Source organism: Orbicella franksi, chromosome 5, assembly GCF_964199315.1.
Source record: "Orbicella franksi chromosome 5, jaOrbFran1.1, whole genome shotgun sequence".
NCBI lineage: Eukaryota > Metazoa > Cnidaria > Anthozoa > Scleractinia > Merulinidae > Orbicella > Orbicella franksi.
In genome coordinates this window covers 18,527,844-18,544,194 of record NC_138149.1, presented here as the reverse complement: position 1 = coordinate 18,544,194, position 16,351 = coordinate 18,527,844, and the positions used below count along the sequence as shown (strand labels likewise).

The 16,351-nt window shown below is 40.3% G+C and overlaps 2 protein-coding genes and 1 non-coding gene across 3 annotated transcripts in view; 1 reads left to right on the top strand and 2 right to left on the bottom strand.

Moving 5' to 3' along the window:
• Positions 1-16,351, top strand: part of LOC145487527 (uncharacterized) — a 572,009-nt gene that overhangs the window by 417,004 nt on the left and 138,654 nt on the right. The window lies entirely within an intron of this gene.
• The window catches only part of LOC145487565 (uncharacterized), a 400,759-nt gene that overhangs the window by 255,652 nt on the left and 128,756 nt on the right, over positions 1-16,351 (bottom strand). The gene's annotated exons all lie outside the window — the stretch shown is intronic.
• On the bottom strand, positions 5,696-5,768 carry Trnas-uga (transfer RNA serine (anticodon UGA)). Its single transcript has one exon. It is a non-coding gene; the product is annotated as a tRNA-Ser (tRNA).

The window sequence follows — 16,351 nt, the reverse complement described above, 5'->3', positions numbered from 1 at the left end:
ACCGATTGGATGCCGAATGGCGAACAGTGTAAACAGCTTCTCTAAGATGATCAATAATCCTACTTTGGTCAGGGACATTAGCTTTGCGAATATATACTGCAGAAGATGACTCGACTGCCCATTGGTATACGTTTATTAGTCACATAATGTTAATAATTAGGTAATTGTTATTAGCTGCAAATTTTTGTGTAAACTAGATTACATCTTACATTGTAAATTTTTTAATTCTTATTTTGTAACTATTCTTTATTGTTTATTTATACACGACCCCACAAGCTGCAAGCTTAATTACTTATCGTGTTTAAGTAAGGGTTACTTACTTGCTTGCCTGCTTGCTTGCTTGCTTGCTTGCTTGCTTGCTTGCTTGCTTGCTTGCTTACTTACTGCCTTATTAAATTACTGGTGGCGAGGAAACGTCGCTTGGTGTCGAGGTGACTTCACTTGGTGCGAGTTGACTTCGCTCGGTGGCGACCGGAAGTTCGTTGGTGGCGAGACTCCCTGATGGCGAGATGACACAAACATACATAGACTGAAATGATTCTTCGAAAACTTTTAATAACTCGATGACAACTACGTGAACACGAACACAGAATTTTGGGGCGAACTCGACATAGAAATTTTATAGTAGGGGCGAACTCGCCATGGGGCGAAATCGGTATCGTTCCAGAATTAAGTCTTGGTTGCTTGAAAGACACAAAATTTTATGTTGAAAGTAAAGCTTCTTTTATTCACATAAGCAGTATTGCTTTATTTAAGCCGTTTTTGATTGCCTTGTTGTGGGAATATTGCACTTTTTCGGACGGTTCCGTGGTTAGCTTGAAGTCCTCGCCTTGGCCAAAATACACCCAGTACGGAACTATTTTCCCAAAAAAATCATGTTCTACTATCAAACTTTTTTTCTTCATTAAATATGTTCTTTATTAGACTGTTCTTGGCAAATACCCGAAAAAAATCGGGGTAACCGTGCTCATTTAAAAGAAAAGGAGCATTTATTTCACTCAGGCTATCGAGCTTAGTTTGAGGGAAATCTCTTACGTTTTGCACGCGTACGGGCTCATGACTTAGGGATGCGCGATGCAATACTAAGGAATCACCTTAAGTCATTTGTGCCTCAATCTACCCTACTCTGCATATGCAGCATCATTACCTCAACCTCACTTTGATTACTGCAGCCTAGTCTGGGGTAATTGTGGCAAAACATTATCTAACAGGCTAAGAAAACTACAAAACCATGTTGCATGAGTAATAACTTCATCGGGCTGTGACGCTGATTTCGATTCCTTGTTTCACAAACTCAGCTGGAAAGACTTGCAATTTCAATGTCAAATTCAGAAAGCTCTAATGGTTTTCAAGTCTTTAAACGGTCTGGTTCCCGAATATCTCACTTCTAAATTTGCAACACGAAATGAATCAAATTATGCTCCGAGGGACTCGGTTAACAAACTTGTTGTTCCCTCTCCGAGAACTAACTACATGAAAAATAGTTTTAGTTGCAGCGGCGCAACCCTTTGGAACAGCTTACCCTGTAATCACGGAAATCAGGTTTATAAGTAGAATGTTGTTGTAAGTTAATATGATATTAGGATTAGAATTTTAGGTCTAGGATCTTAGAAATATTATTCTTACCGTATATCAATAAGATTAAAGATAACAGTTCTCACGGACATAAAATATACCATCCAGTAGGTCGTATCACAAGTTTCCTTGTTTTCTCATTTAAGTTTAGAAGGTACTTTAAAAGCAACCTAAACAAATTCATAGGCTGCATTATCTAAATTGACAGGATTGATGTATTTTACATTTTAATGCTATTTACATTTTTTTCTGCATTTCCTTTGAAAAATACTACAGCAAAGTGATTGGAAACTCTTGTTCTCTTAAAAAATTAACATATGCTTGAAGGCTAATCTTGACCGCTGTACCGGTTTGTGCAGTTGTGGTGGAAATTACAACTAAAAGAACCTTTATTCAGCTAGTGTTTTTAAAAGCAGGCTTAGGAACGTTACAGCCAATGAAAGCTGTTTTTCAAAACGTTTCCTTCAGACCAAAAAGTTCAGCTAGTGTTGTGACATACCTGATCTATTCCGGCATATTTAAAAGTTTCAAACACGAAATAGAAAAGGTGTCTCAATCACAGTAAGCAAGTAACTCAAGAAAATCATGTCAATCAAACCTATATAAATTGACTCTGTATCTCAGCCTCGATTTGATGCATAGTTTTGATATTACGTTTTTGGCACATCCAAAACATACATTCAAGGTTTGAATTTCCTAGCCTAGATAATAGAATCTACATTGCAAATAATAAAATTGGTATGTAAAAAATCATCATCGTTCATCATCATCATTTTATTTCTTAATAAAACCTACATTTTACAGTTGGACTGGCCCGCGGATAGCTATGCTAGTCTAGGCGGTCCAGTTTATCAATAGTTACAAATGATTTATTATTATTATCACTTTTATTACTTTTATTCTTACCATGATAAATAGAGAAAAATAGAAAGTTAGAAAAAAATAGTGAACAAAATAAAAATAAAAAGTGGGAAAAGGATGTGATTTAATAGATAATATTGTTTTTGTTTGTTTGTTTGTTTGATTGTTGGTTAGTTGTTGCTTTTTTTACTACTGCTACTGGCATTTTAATTTAGAAATGATCCTGCAAACCTCAATGAAGGAATCTTCATCTTCGAGAACACTTAGTAGTTTGTTTTTAATTCTGAGTTTGAATGATTTCTTTGGTAGTTCTAAAAATGGTAATGATTTCATCAGTGCGTATAGACCAATTTCGAGATATTAACATTCAGCCCAACACAGTAGACCTCAGGACGAAGCTCTGGGGAATAAACCCCACAAACTCTGTAGTTATTCCCCAGAGCCTCGCACTGAGGTCTATTTTTTTAGGCTGAATTTTAATGTATCGAAATTGGTCTATTGTTTTGCTGGTAATTGAACATAATGGTCAAGCGACTATCACGTGACATAATTTAAGACTCAAAGGCAATGGTTGATTTGTTGTTGTATTAAAAAAGCAAGACACTAAGCATAGTAGTCCCAGAAGGCAAAAAAAATTGGTATTTTGCATCAGCCTCGTTTCCATGTAAGGGCATCCCATATTTTTGACATGCGCATTCCATGGTTCTGGAAGAAAATTTGGCATGGCTCCATATCAGGAAATATTTGTCTTATAGAGGTTAGTAACCCTGCCAAGTTTGATGCTTTTATCAAAAAACGACCAATTTTGTCCCACAGCTGGACTATTTCAAGCTTCGTCGAGTCAAAATTTAAGTCCAATAATCGTCGCCTACTATAAGCGGTAACAAGAACAACTTCACCTCTGTGTGAATGGCTTCCATTAAAAATTTTTATCTTCATCCGAAGTCCAGGTTTTGGAGTCTGGTAAAACTGTTCAGCGTACATGCACATAGTTCCATCGAGGTTAGCTTGAAGAAGTCTTCGTAAAATTCCTCGCACAACCAACCTCCAAGGTTTGACGTTCACACAGCTGGCACGCAATTTAAGCTTACAACAACTTCAACAAAACACCTTTTCCCTGCAGAAAAGTCCTTGCTGAAGCTTCGATGTAAACAAACCAGGCAAACAAACCATTTTCAGCCCTTTTCTGAGGTGGATTTTTCAACAGAATTCGAAGAAGCCCTCGAACTTTCTCAAAGGTTTTCTCCAACTCGCTATGTCCCACGTAATTTTAGTCAGCCAATCGTATTGCTGGGTTAACGACCTTGGCAGGAAGACTCCCGCGGCAAGTTTGTAGGGAGCCCTGTTAGTGCCATACACGCGCGCGTACAGCATCATATTTGGGATGTATCCTTTTTTCATTCTGGCGAACACTTTCTTACCTTTGGCGCGACTTTTTTTTTCCGGCGCGACTCTTTTTTGCTGGCGCGACTTTTTTTTTTCTGGCGCGACTTTTTTTTTTCTGGCGCGACTTTTTTTTTCTGGGGCGACTTTTTTTTCTGGCGCGACTTTTTATTGTTGGCTCGACTTTTTTTTCTGGCGCGACTTTTTCTTGCTAGCGCGACTTTTTTCTCGGTAAGTACTTCAGGTATCCCTTATTGTAGTGTGTTTAGAACTTCTTGTTACTTCTCTCATATTCCCTGTGCTTCCCTGCATACCTCCTCACGTTTTATCTTGTATTTGCCTATTTATTCCTCTGTATTCTCTTGCATTCCCCTATATATTACTCTGCATTCCCCTGTATTCTCTTGTATTCCCCTGTATTCTCTTGTTTTCCCCTATGTTCTCTTGTATTTCCCTGTGTTTTCTTGTATTCCCCTGTGTTCTCTTGTCCGCTGTATTCTCTTGTGTTCCTGACGTAGACTTAGAAGTAAAGAGGCATCAATGATTTCCTTATAATTGAAGTCCAAATGATATGATTAATCATATCATCAATCAATCATATGATTACGGACGTCGTTATCCGCCATGTTGATTTACTTGAATAATAAATGATTTAGGACAGCGGCTCCTCCCGGAGGGTTGAAAAGACCTAGCGCCAATAAATGATAACACGATTGAGACCTGCTCTTGAAAACGGATTTTTGCTTAATTTTTTACGTAATACAGGACTAGATATTTACAACGAGTATTGCTATACTTGAAGTTTCTTGTGGGCGCAAAATAAGGTAAGAATCAAGCTTGTTCTGCCTGTTGTGGTTTTCGAGGTGTCGCATTTCATGGCATGGCTTTGTGTTTTTCTACGGATAACCTACACTGTAAACACAGAAAAAAGCAAAAAAATAAAACTAGCTACTTTCCCTCTATTGATTCTTTCAATTAGTTTACGAATACGGCAATATTCAGAACTAAATAGACCAATATATTTCGATAAAGACCTCAGCAAGAGGCTCTGAGGAATAAACCCCACAAACTCTGTAGTTATTCCCCAGAGCCTCGTACTGAGGTCTTTTGTTTTAGACTGAATTTTAATATATCGAAATTGGTCTATTAAATCAAGATGGTTGTCAGTCGAGTCACCCATCTTGCTCAACCAGACGCTCAACCACACGTGTTCATACTTTGAGTCCGCAAATAAATCTAGAAGCGGTCTACAAATGAGCGCCAGAGCAAAAAGTCGGGCCAGCGAAAAAAGTCGGACCAGCAAAAAAAGTCGGGCCAGCAAAAACAGTCGCGCCAGAAAAAAAAAGTCGCGCCAGAAAAAAAAAAGTCGCGCCAGAAAAAAAAGGCGCGCCAAAAAAAAAGTCGCGCCAAAGGTAAGAAAGTGTTCGCCAAAATGAAAAAAGGATACATCCTAAATATGATACTGTACGCGCGCGTGTATGGCACTAACAGGGCTCCGTAAGTTTGCTATTATTTGTGTGGCCTGCGGAAAGATGTTCACCAGAGAGATTTGCCGAATGCTGTCACAAAGAAAATTTTCAAGACCTTTCAAGGCCAAGTGAGCGTTAATGTTACAGACAATATTCGGAGTTTGCTATCGGAAGATCAAAAAAAAAAAAGTTCAAAAAAAAATGTTCAAATGTTGTTTATAGTGGTCGATGCGCTTATCTACACCTGGCTAGTTCACAGGCATGCCACTTTAAATGAAGGAAACAAATATATCAACTAAACGTAATAGGCTTTAAAATCCCAACCGACGGGAGACAGACCAGTTGGCTATTTACAAGCATTACCGAGGAGTCGAACTAGGGTCCACCGAGAAACAAGTCCAGCTAAGTGGTCAGAGCGGGACTTGAACCCGCGACCTCCCGATTTCAAGTCCGGCGCCCTAACCACTCGGCTACGCTGCCTCCTAGAATCATCTCTGAGTGATGGTCACTGGAATCCTGAGAGCCGAGGGGTAATCCTATCTATGGACTTCTAATTAAAATCATGCAGAAATTTCAAAAGAAAGAAGCTACTCACACACGAAAGTCAACAATGATCTTATCTTCTTTTATAAACCACATAGCACGTTTAAGAGCACGCGGCTAGTCGTCGCGTCGCCATTGAAAGCTCCAGTTTGTCTAGACGCGATCGGCATGGTTTAGATAAAATACGGATGTTACTAAAACTGAAAACGGGGAACGGGGAAACGGGGAAACGGGGAACCGGGGAACCGGGGAACCGGGGAACCGGGAACGGGAGTCTGGGAACGAGTGTGCAGCGGTAACTCGCCTAAGAATTCAATATGGCGGACAAAGAAAAAGAAAAGGGAACAATTTGGGGAAATGTGATGAAGTGTTACGGTTGTAAACTTGAGTTTCTACCGGCTGTGCCCCCAGATCGTGTGCTCAGTACGTTCTTGTTAGAGCGGAGTCCGATTGGTACTGGGATAAACAAAGCATGAAATGGCGCCTGGGGTGAAAATCGAATCAGTATTATCACAATCTACGTACCCAATTGGTCAGGCCACAGTCGTTCTTATATAGAATTTCAAGCCTTCATAGTCCACTCATATCTTCTCACTTTGTGCGCGCCAAAACAGGAAAACAGACGCAAAGCTAGACAACACGTTAAGATCTTATCGCGTTTCAACTAAGGCATCCCCAGCAGCTTACATATGCCTTGTTTGATGCCGTTTGACGCAAAATTACGTCACGTATATATTAGTTTCACGTGAGTCATTAGGTGGACGCTAAAGGAGTTCTAAAGTTTTCTAAGGCCTTATTTACAAGCAATTAGGGTCCTGGAGGGTAGGGTAACCCTCTCACTAGAGTTACCCTTCCAAGAGGGTCAAACAAAGATAGCCCGCGTTTACGGGCAAAATGTTCAGGTAGGGTTACCCTACTACCTGGGACTGAACTTTCGCCGGTCAGTTTCAATAAAACGTCAACAAAACGAGGAAGCATTTTTCCAGAAACATTCATAGTAATCATAGCTCGTGCATGTTTCCCCAATGTTTCCCAGTTTTGCCATACGGGAAACACTGTTTCCAGCAGCAATTTTTGTTTCAAGGTGCAAATTATGCTTCTGCTACACGGCAGAGAATTTTAACGAGAATCCGAGCATCCGAACAGGTACAAAAATTTTACGAGCACGAGCAAGCGAGGACTCATCTAATTTTTGCGAGCAATTCGAGCAGAGGCCAAATTTTGCGAGCACTTTCAAATTTAATGGGACCATTCGATACCCCTCGCAATATGATATCGAGGACAAGTGAAATAACGCATGACCATCTTTAAACGTGGGTCGTCCGCTGTCTTCGCATTCTGCAGCTAACATGGCGGCCTTTCGGAGACCGGCAAGTCAGCTGGCAAATCAGGTGAGCAGCAGATAAATAACATGTGGTCTGGCTGCTTTGTTAAAGACAAAATAGATGCGGAAACGAGCAAGGAATATTCCACAATAATGCTAATGCTGGTGAAAGATGACGGCGGAAAAGTGACTGCGTGACACTCGGTATGTTTTCAAATGACATGTCACGTATCAGACGAATAACAGTCTTTATTCTCTGTCTGTGTTTTGTACCCAGTCTGCAGTTTTGTAACTAGTCTGCATTTTGTACCCGCTCTGCAGTCTACAGTCTGCATTTTGTACTGATCGATTGGGGTAGCATGTGATAACACCGATTCGATTTTCTCCCAGGCGCTATCTTATGTTTTCTTTATCCCAGGAGCATATTGGACTCTGGGGCACAGCCGGTAGAAACTCACGTTTACAGCCGTAACACTTCCTCACATTTCCCCAAATTGTTCCCTTTTCCTTTCCTTTGTCCGCCATGTTGAATTCGAAGGTGGGTTCTCGCTGTACACTCGTTCCCAGACTCCCGTTCCCCGTTCCCCGTTTTCCGTTTCCCGTTTCCCGTTTCCCGTTCTTCGTTCCCCGTTCCCCGTTCCCCGTTCCCCGTTCTCCGTTTCCCGTTCTCCGTTCTCCGTTCCCCGTTCCCCGTTCCCCGTTCCCCGTTCCCCGTTCCCCGTTCCCCGTTCCCCGTTCCCCGTTCCCCGTTCCCCGTTCCCCGTTCCCCGTTCCCCGTTTCCCGTTCTCCGTTCTCCGTTCTCCGTTCTCCGTTCCCCGTTCCCCGTTCCCCGTTCCCCGTTCCCCGTTCCCCGTTCCCCGTTCCCCGTTCCCCGTTCCCCGTTCCCCGTTCCCCGTTCCCCGTTCCCCGTTACAAGCTTTAGTAACATCCAAAAAACAGCAACACCAACAAATTGAACGAAAGAAATAAAAATGCAAACCACAAACACGTTAAAAATAGACGCAATTTGCGCCCAAAATGTACGGAAGACATAAAAGAACACCCTATGTTGAGGTAAGTGAAGTTTATTTCTATGCTTTATTCTAGTATATTTAGGACTAAAGGGAATTTCCCATACAAAGTCTATTAAACGCGGTCGTCTGTTGAATCAACAGTCAGATGGTGAGTTTGTGCAGCCTGTGGATAAATAACAAACCGTCGGATATATTGAACACATTTTGTAACTAGAACCAAAAAGGTGCGAGTCAAGCATTAGAAAAAAAGAGTCTGCAGTCTGCATGGTCTTCGTTTTGGGATCTTTTGGGGTGACCGGTTTTTTGCGGGCGCTTATTTTCGGTCTGATTTTGCTGCTATCAGACGGAAAAAGTTTGCGGCTGGATATTTTTGGTTTTAAAGCGAAACTGAAACAAAAGAAATTCATTTTTAAATAGTATTCGGTAACCTCTACTTGGGAGATAAAAATCGGGCGATTTTATTTTTTAGCCGGAAATCATCGGTCGTTTCTTAGGCACAGGGCCTCTTCAATGTTCGTCTTCCAAGTTTACATGTATGCAGCTTTGATTATAATTAGTAGTATAATACTAACTTCACATTGAGACAAGTGTATCATATTTTTGGAAAATTATCTGTGCTTCAACAGGCTAAAACACTCTTTAACTTTTACTGCAACATGCTCATTTCTGTCGGAGATCTAGAACCTTGGTATTGGAATAAAACCTGTAGAAATTGAAAGATGAGAACAGGTCATGACATGAACCCGTCGACCTTCCGGATATTATTCGAATTTCAATACAAATTACTTGCTTCAGATTGAATATCAATTGTAGTGGATGATGACGTGAAAGCAATTAGTCAAATGAACCACCCCCAGGGGACAAATTGTTGTTCAAAAGTGATTTAATGCCCCTATTATCCCCTACCCTTCCCCGGGACCCAAAGGGTGGGGGTTTCAATTGACTAGTGCATAATAACTATTAAAACTTTAACAAGATATGGCTAACGATAGTTTTAGAGCGGTACTTGCTTCCAGGGTCAAATCTCAAGATCAGGTTCAACGCACCCTCGCCGGGATTTGCGTTTGAGCCACGAGAATGTGCAACTTCTCGGCGGGAATTTCTATGCAAGAATTTTTTCTCGGTGAGAATTTAGTTCTCGCCGGGAATGCTACCAAGATTTTGCTTCCCGGCAGGATTCTCGCCGGGATCCCGGGGGAGAGTTTTTTTCTTGGCGGGATCCCGGTGAGTACAGATTTCTCGGCGAGATTCTTGCCGAGATACGCGGCTGGAATTTTTCCCGGAAGCATCCCGCCGGGAAAACGGGCCACCTCGGCGGGATCCCGGCGACTGCCCGGAATCTTGGCGGGATCCCGGCGGGATCCTGGTGCCTATTTTACAAGGGCCATCTCCAAGCTCAAGAATTTGCATTGGGAAGTCTTTTCAGTCGTTTATTGAGGTAGATTATTGGTGTATTTTTACGTTTTGTGGAGCAGCTAGCATTGATCAAAGAGGAATGGGAGCTATTATCTCATTTTCGTTCCCTCTCTTACTCGGAAACGGATGTTAACCCTAATATATGTCAGTAGGCTAAAGATAAATATTTTGAGAACAAGCATTCATCTTCTTGTCATCACCGGAAAGTAGTACTATCCAAATCAATAACTACGAGATCATTAATTAGTCAGGTCAGTTTACACCAAGATTACTAGCACTCAAAGTGCTACTATGACGAAAATCGCATCATTCAAATCTGAACCATTTTAAGACATAAACAAGTAGTCTGTACAAGAGTAAAAATGCTGTTTACTGTTTTCAAATATCTCTTTTCTTTCCAAAGACATTCAAGTTTTTAAAATATGCAAATTAGCCAAGTAAACAAGGATATCTCAGTCAATTTATAAATATTTATCATAAATATTTGATTTTTTACAGTAAGATTCTACTAGAGGTGCTCCGCAATGTGAGCTTAACAATTTTTGTTACCATGGCAACATACAAGGTTCCGGACCTCCACGATGCTAAACGCTTTACACACTTTACATTTTGGGCCAAATTTAATTGTCACTCATGAAAGAGGTAAATTAACTTGTGCGCTCATTTACAAATCGTATAAAAGAATCTCATTAGTTTGAGCGATATGTACCATTCCAGGAAATAAGTAACGTTTTCCACCAAATTAACTGTGATGAGTTGTAATTCATTTGGTAGTATTTTATACTTATGTACACAGTTGTCTGAACTTAGTTAACCTTTCTAGGTTTTGTTTAATACGATATTTCCTTTGTGAGTTGTACCCAAAGGAATTTAAGAGCCAATTCCTCTAAATATCGAGAATGAGATGACAGTCGCGAAATTTCGGATTTCTTCATATTTTGCCTAAATAACCTCTATGGTTGAGTTGTTTTCCAAAACACCGTTCAAAGGTCCTGAAGCGCTTTAGTTTTTTCGAAATCGAGGAAAGTTCGAAAATCCCCATTTTAGCTGCCTGCCGCCGCCGAAAATGGCCGAAAATTGTGCATTTTCTTTTCGCTCGTACAGCGAAAGGGCCAATTTTAGCTAATTTCAATATCATCAAAAGCCTACTGGTACATTGAATTTGAAATTAAATTGAAATTTTCTGAAAGCCCTTACTCTATATTATGTTGTGTAAAAGTCTCTTACGCGGCCCGGAAAAAGTACCCTGTCGAGAGACATAAACGTGCGGTACATTTTGATAAATTCTTCATTCGTGAAACCAACATGGAAGTTCGAAAGCTACCTTCATCAAGAACAAAAATAAGCGAATGGAAGCCTTTTTCGTCAACAAAGATGCTTGCAACCTGTTTTTTTTTTTGTTTTTTTTTTTACTTTTAGATTGACCACATGACTAACTTTTGCAAACATTTGCAGTTAAATTAAAATAGATGTTGCTTTCGGTTATGCAAATTTATTTCGATCACCGGCACAGGCATATTACCCGAAACTGATTTTCCCTGATTTTTTTTTTCTTTTTAAGGTTACAACTGTAGCACACATCATTCGTTCAATATCGGCTGTTTTAATTTTGGTGGAAGACCCACAGTCGAACCTGACTTCAAGAAAAAAAAACATTTGAAACGTGAAACTTGAGTAATCAATCGATTAGTTTTTTTTTAAATCGATTTCAGTTGCATCCATCATGTTTGGCGTAAATATTCGAGCACAACCATTTCATGTAAACAGGTACATTCTACTTCAAAAATAACCGTCTCATTGCAGCATTTCTTGAAATCTTGGTCTGAGACCAGGTAATGATAGGAAAAAAGGATGACGAGAACAACTATCGTCCGATTTCAGTTCTCCCCCTCGTTTCCAAGGTCATGGAACGTGCGGTCCAAGTTCAACTGTTAGCATTTTTTGAGGTTAACAAAGTTCTATCGGTATATCAATCCGGCTTCCGTAAGAAGCATTCTACCGAAACCGCGGTTGTCCACTTGGTTGATCATATATTAGAACACATGGACAAACAACAGTTGACTGGCGCTGCCTTTATTGACTTAAAAAAGGCTTTCGATCTTGTTGACCACAAATGTCTCCTTCACAAGCTAGAGCACTATGGAGTTAGAGGGCACAGTCTCGGCTGGTTCAGAAACTATCTCACCACCCGCTCGCAGCGAGTTCAATATGGAAAGGAGTTATCATCCAGCCTTCCTCTCGACTTCGGTGTTCCTCAGGGTTCCTTGTTGGGGCCTCTATTATTTGTGATACACATAAACAATTTGCCTCAATGTTTACTGCACTCGTCGATTAGCATGTATGCGGATGACACTGTTATCTATTATTCTGGATCTGAGGCTAGCAACATCAGGGAAAATTTACAAGAAGACCTCAACCGTGTTGAGCAGTGGTTGGTGAACAGTAAGCTAATACTAAACCAGAGCAAAACCAAAGGGTTACTCTTTGGAACAAGACAACTGCTGCAAACCACCTCAGACTTTGTCCTGCAGATTCAAAGCAAGGACATAGAGAGAGTGACGAAGTTCACTTACCTTGGGACTATGCTCGATGAACAGCTTCACTGGAAAGAGCATATAGACACTACTTGTAAAAAAGTTAATAAGCGTCTAGGACTTCTAGCACGCATACGATCTTGCCTCACTCTTAAAGCAGCGAAGTGTGTCTACAATACCCTTATTGAGCCAATCTTAAGTTATACTGACACTGCTTGGGGTTAACTGTCTGTTGGCTCCAGCAAAAGTCTGCAGCGGTTGCAAAACCGTGCTGCCCGTATCATTCTCAAGCGTGACTCTTCTAGAGATACTTTTAATGTTTTAGGGTGGACTGACTTAGAAACCAACCGTAAAATCCACAAATGTGTTTTAGTTTTTAAATGTTTGCATAACTTAGTTCCTCAGTATTTAAGTAACTATTTCATTAGGAACTACAATGTACATGGTTACAACACTCGAAGGAAGGCTGACCTCCATCTACCCAAACCCAAACTTAGCCTTGGCAAACGTACTTTTAGATTTTCTGGCACAGCCCTTTTTAATTCACTACCTTGTAAAATCCAACAAGCTGTATCACTCTCCTCTTTTAAAAATCTTGTTAAAGCCCATTTTATTTATAGCATCTAATTTATGATATCTATTTTTTTCCCTAACAGTTCATGCTTGTAACTCGTTTCAATTTTTTAAACTCTTTTTATATAACTATTTCAACTACTAGACATTAGTTTTTTTTAAACTCTATTTTTATAACTATTTTAAACTATTAGACATTTTATATTTTTAGAAATTGTATTTAGCAGGGCCCCTCTGGATACCAGCCACTGTGCTGAATGGGCCACCCTGCATAAATAAAGTTTTACCTACCTACCAAGCGTGTGCAGTTAGCGAAACTTCGTGATTAACTGTCGAAAAGTTGTGGCCTAATAAGGCAAGATGATTCAACCTTTGTATTTCTTACCCGTGTGCTTGGAATTCTAATGGGTACAATTGCCCCTGTCTTTTCCCACCAGATTTATAGATGAATCGTTCGTTTCCTATCACCTAATGTGGCACATACCTCTGAACAAAACACATACTGTGACATCATTTCGCTGGGAGTGTTGCAACAGTCGTCCGCCACTTGCAAAACGTAAGCAGCAAGACAGAAAACCACAAAGGTTTCTTCGTCAATTGCGCTACGCCCATGGTAACCAAATTGTAGCAAAATTCAACAATAAAAATTCGTGTCAAAACCAACAACTTAATACCTAACTCAACAAATCTCAACGTCAACACTGTTTACCTGTCAACTTCAGCAACTTTATTTTTAATTCAACAATTTCCTCTCAACATCAACTCCATCAACCTCTCAATTTCAACATTGTCATCAATCTTAAAGTCAACAGCAAAAATCAACTTCAAAAAAAAGTTTCTTTGCTGCAAGATAAACACTTGCTCATAACCAATTTTCAAAGATCAACAACTCAAAAATCGTGTCAACAAATTGGGTCTGAGCAGGAGCCATAATCGGGGACCGAGACCGTAAGCGCGCGCCATTTCTAGTATTGGGGTTGTCCCCATGATATGGGACAATAATTCTATTTTTAGAACAAATTGCGCCATCGCCTGCGGCACACGCGCGTACATGCTTCGAGGATTTTTGCGGATGTCGCGCGGGGGAAATGGCGTCCGAAATTCCCGAAATTTTTCATGTTTTTGGCCCACAACTCAACGCGTTTACGTCTGTTGGAACTTTGCTTAAGTATTTTCGTCGTAAGCTGCTCCAGTTTGAGTGAAGTAAGACAGTGTCGAATTTAGGTATGTTCCGCTGTAAGCTTATATATATCGCTGACCAAGTTGTGTTCCGACGGATGCTTCTTTTACATGAGCTGTACATTACTCCACTTTAAATTTCACATATGTTGAAGGTTAACAGCTTTTCCATTACACAGCAAAAAACTAGCTGGACATATTTAGATCTAGCAGAGCTTCAGGATTTCATAGTTTCCTAGCTCCTCTTGCCACACGCTTGCAAGGAATTTGTCAGTCTATCGCGACCGAAAAGTAAAACAAAATAATTACTAGTTTGAGTTTCGCTTGAATTGTAAGCAACGCTTGATGTTTCATCAAGGCCCAATAACTTTACGTCCGTAGATACTGCTCAGTTGTACTCGTGTAAAAATCCAGTAAATTCTCTGTTTGTCGATGAATGAGAGCGCCCGCCGATGCGTGTTTTGTACAGTCAGTAAACATGACAAATTGTACTTCCGCCGCACTTTCGTGTGAAAGCGTACATCGAAGTCAAACAATAACTTTGATTGATAAATGTTTGAGAACATATTAAAAGCTAAGCTGAAAATATGTGAATAAAGCAGAAATAATCAGCAAAGTTACGATGACGCTTTCTTTAATCAACTTGGAATAACGATTTCGATTTTGTTGATCGAGTTACCAAAACTCCTTGTCCATTTTCATTTTCGTAGTGTAAAACTTCACTATGCTTATGTTGAAGAAACACATATGATGTTAGTAGCCTTTTTTGCGTTCGTGAAATTTGTTACAGCATCTCAGCACAAAAGATAACGAAAGAAATCTTTGTCAAGATTTGTTGACAATTGAAACCACCGACTCGGACTTGAAAGTGCACGAGCTGCACTATGCAAATGAGCAGCTTTTTATTTAAATATTTCTCATTATATCAGTATTAGGTATTTTTATAGGTATTTTAAAGCTGACGAATTTTGTACCGTGGATAAATAAAGACATCTATCTATCTAGCTAATTGTCAGACTTTCCTTTCAAAAACTTTTGCAAACACACCAAACAAGCAGAAACAATAAGAAACCGTCAAAACAGGTTTTTGTTATGATGAACCATTGTCTGAGAAACTCACAAATTAACTCGATACCAGAGTAGAGAGTTTTCTTGCTATATTCTTAAGTCAGAAAAAACGCAAAAACATACGCGTAAGCTTACAACTAGCGTGAGCAGATCTTATTATTCATTCCCAGCGCGAGATTGAAGTCTTGTTTTCGACCCTGAAAAACCCACCTTTTCCGTTAGCTCAGAGCATAAAACTACATATAAGCGCCCTGGTTCGTATTCCCTGCCTTATTCCCTGTCTTCCCTGTCATCGCTGTGAAAAATACGCAAGAGAATCTCTTAACTCTCACCATTTGATCACGCAACGTGACAACATCCACGCGAGAGCCCCCGACATGCGCGTGAATCCGCGCGAATATATGACGTCAGGATGGCGCAATTTGTTCTAAAAATAGAAAAATTGTCCCATATCATAGGTGCGCGCGAATCCCGAGACTTACGGTCTCCGTCCCCGATTATGGCTCCTGGTCTGAGCTGGCCCGTTTTCTACCGGGAGAGTCTCGGGAGAACTAAATTTGTCGCTCAGCAAGACGGTGGACGGCATTGATCTTGAGGTAACACAAGCTGATGAAAATGATATTAATAGCCAATGGAATTTATGTTTTAGGGGCGTAGCCAACCTTTCTGCATAGAAGGGTTCCTAATGTATATTGCTTGCCCGATTGACAATCGAACGCTGGAGGTGCTCTTTACTAGGGGCGTCCGGGGGCATGCTCCTCTGGAAAATTTTTGAATTTTGGGTCTTCAGAAATGGTGTTTCCTTGATTCTGAGCACAAATTTCAAATAATTTCAGCCCCAAACGTAGCTAGCATTTCTAAGAGGGGATTGTAAATCTCACTTCCTGAAGAGATGGACCGTAATAATATTAACCCTTTTAATACCAAACTTTCGCCAAAAAATACCGTTATTAACCGTTCAGTCAGGTTTTTTTTAGCCGCCATGACGCTAAATAAGCCTAAGTTTTGCTAAAAAGCTTTTTTTTTTTTACTAAAAGGAGAGATTTTTCGAGGATTAGGTACAAAATTGAGCAAAACTTCAATTCCGGGCATGCGCATAAGCCAAAATTTGGACTTTTTTTTGCCATTAACCGTTCTCAATTTCGTTTGTTGGCCCTTTCCTTTCTGTTTTTCTCGGCCCTTTTATACTGGCTACCTTTTGCGTTGTATGTTCTTTCTGGCTGCAGTAAAAAGTTGGATCTTAATTACGGGCGAAGCCTAGAAATGGACCTTGATCAATCATAGGCGTTGCGGACCATTTTACCACCGTTTTTGCACCAAAACTGATAACGTTGTTTTTCGATTTGCGACGTCGGAATGTCGTCGATATCTAAACCTGACCATTGTGCGGAAAGGGCTAGCCTACCACTACT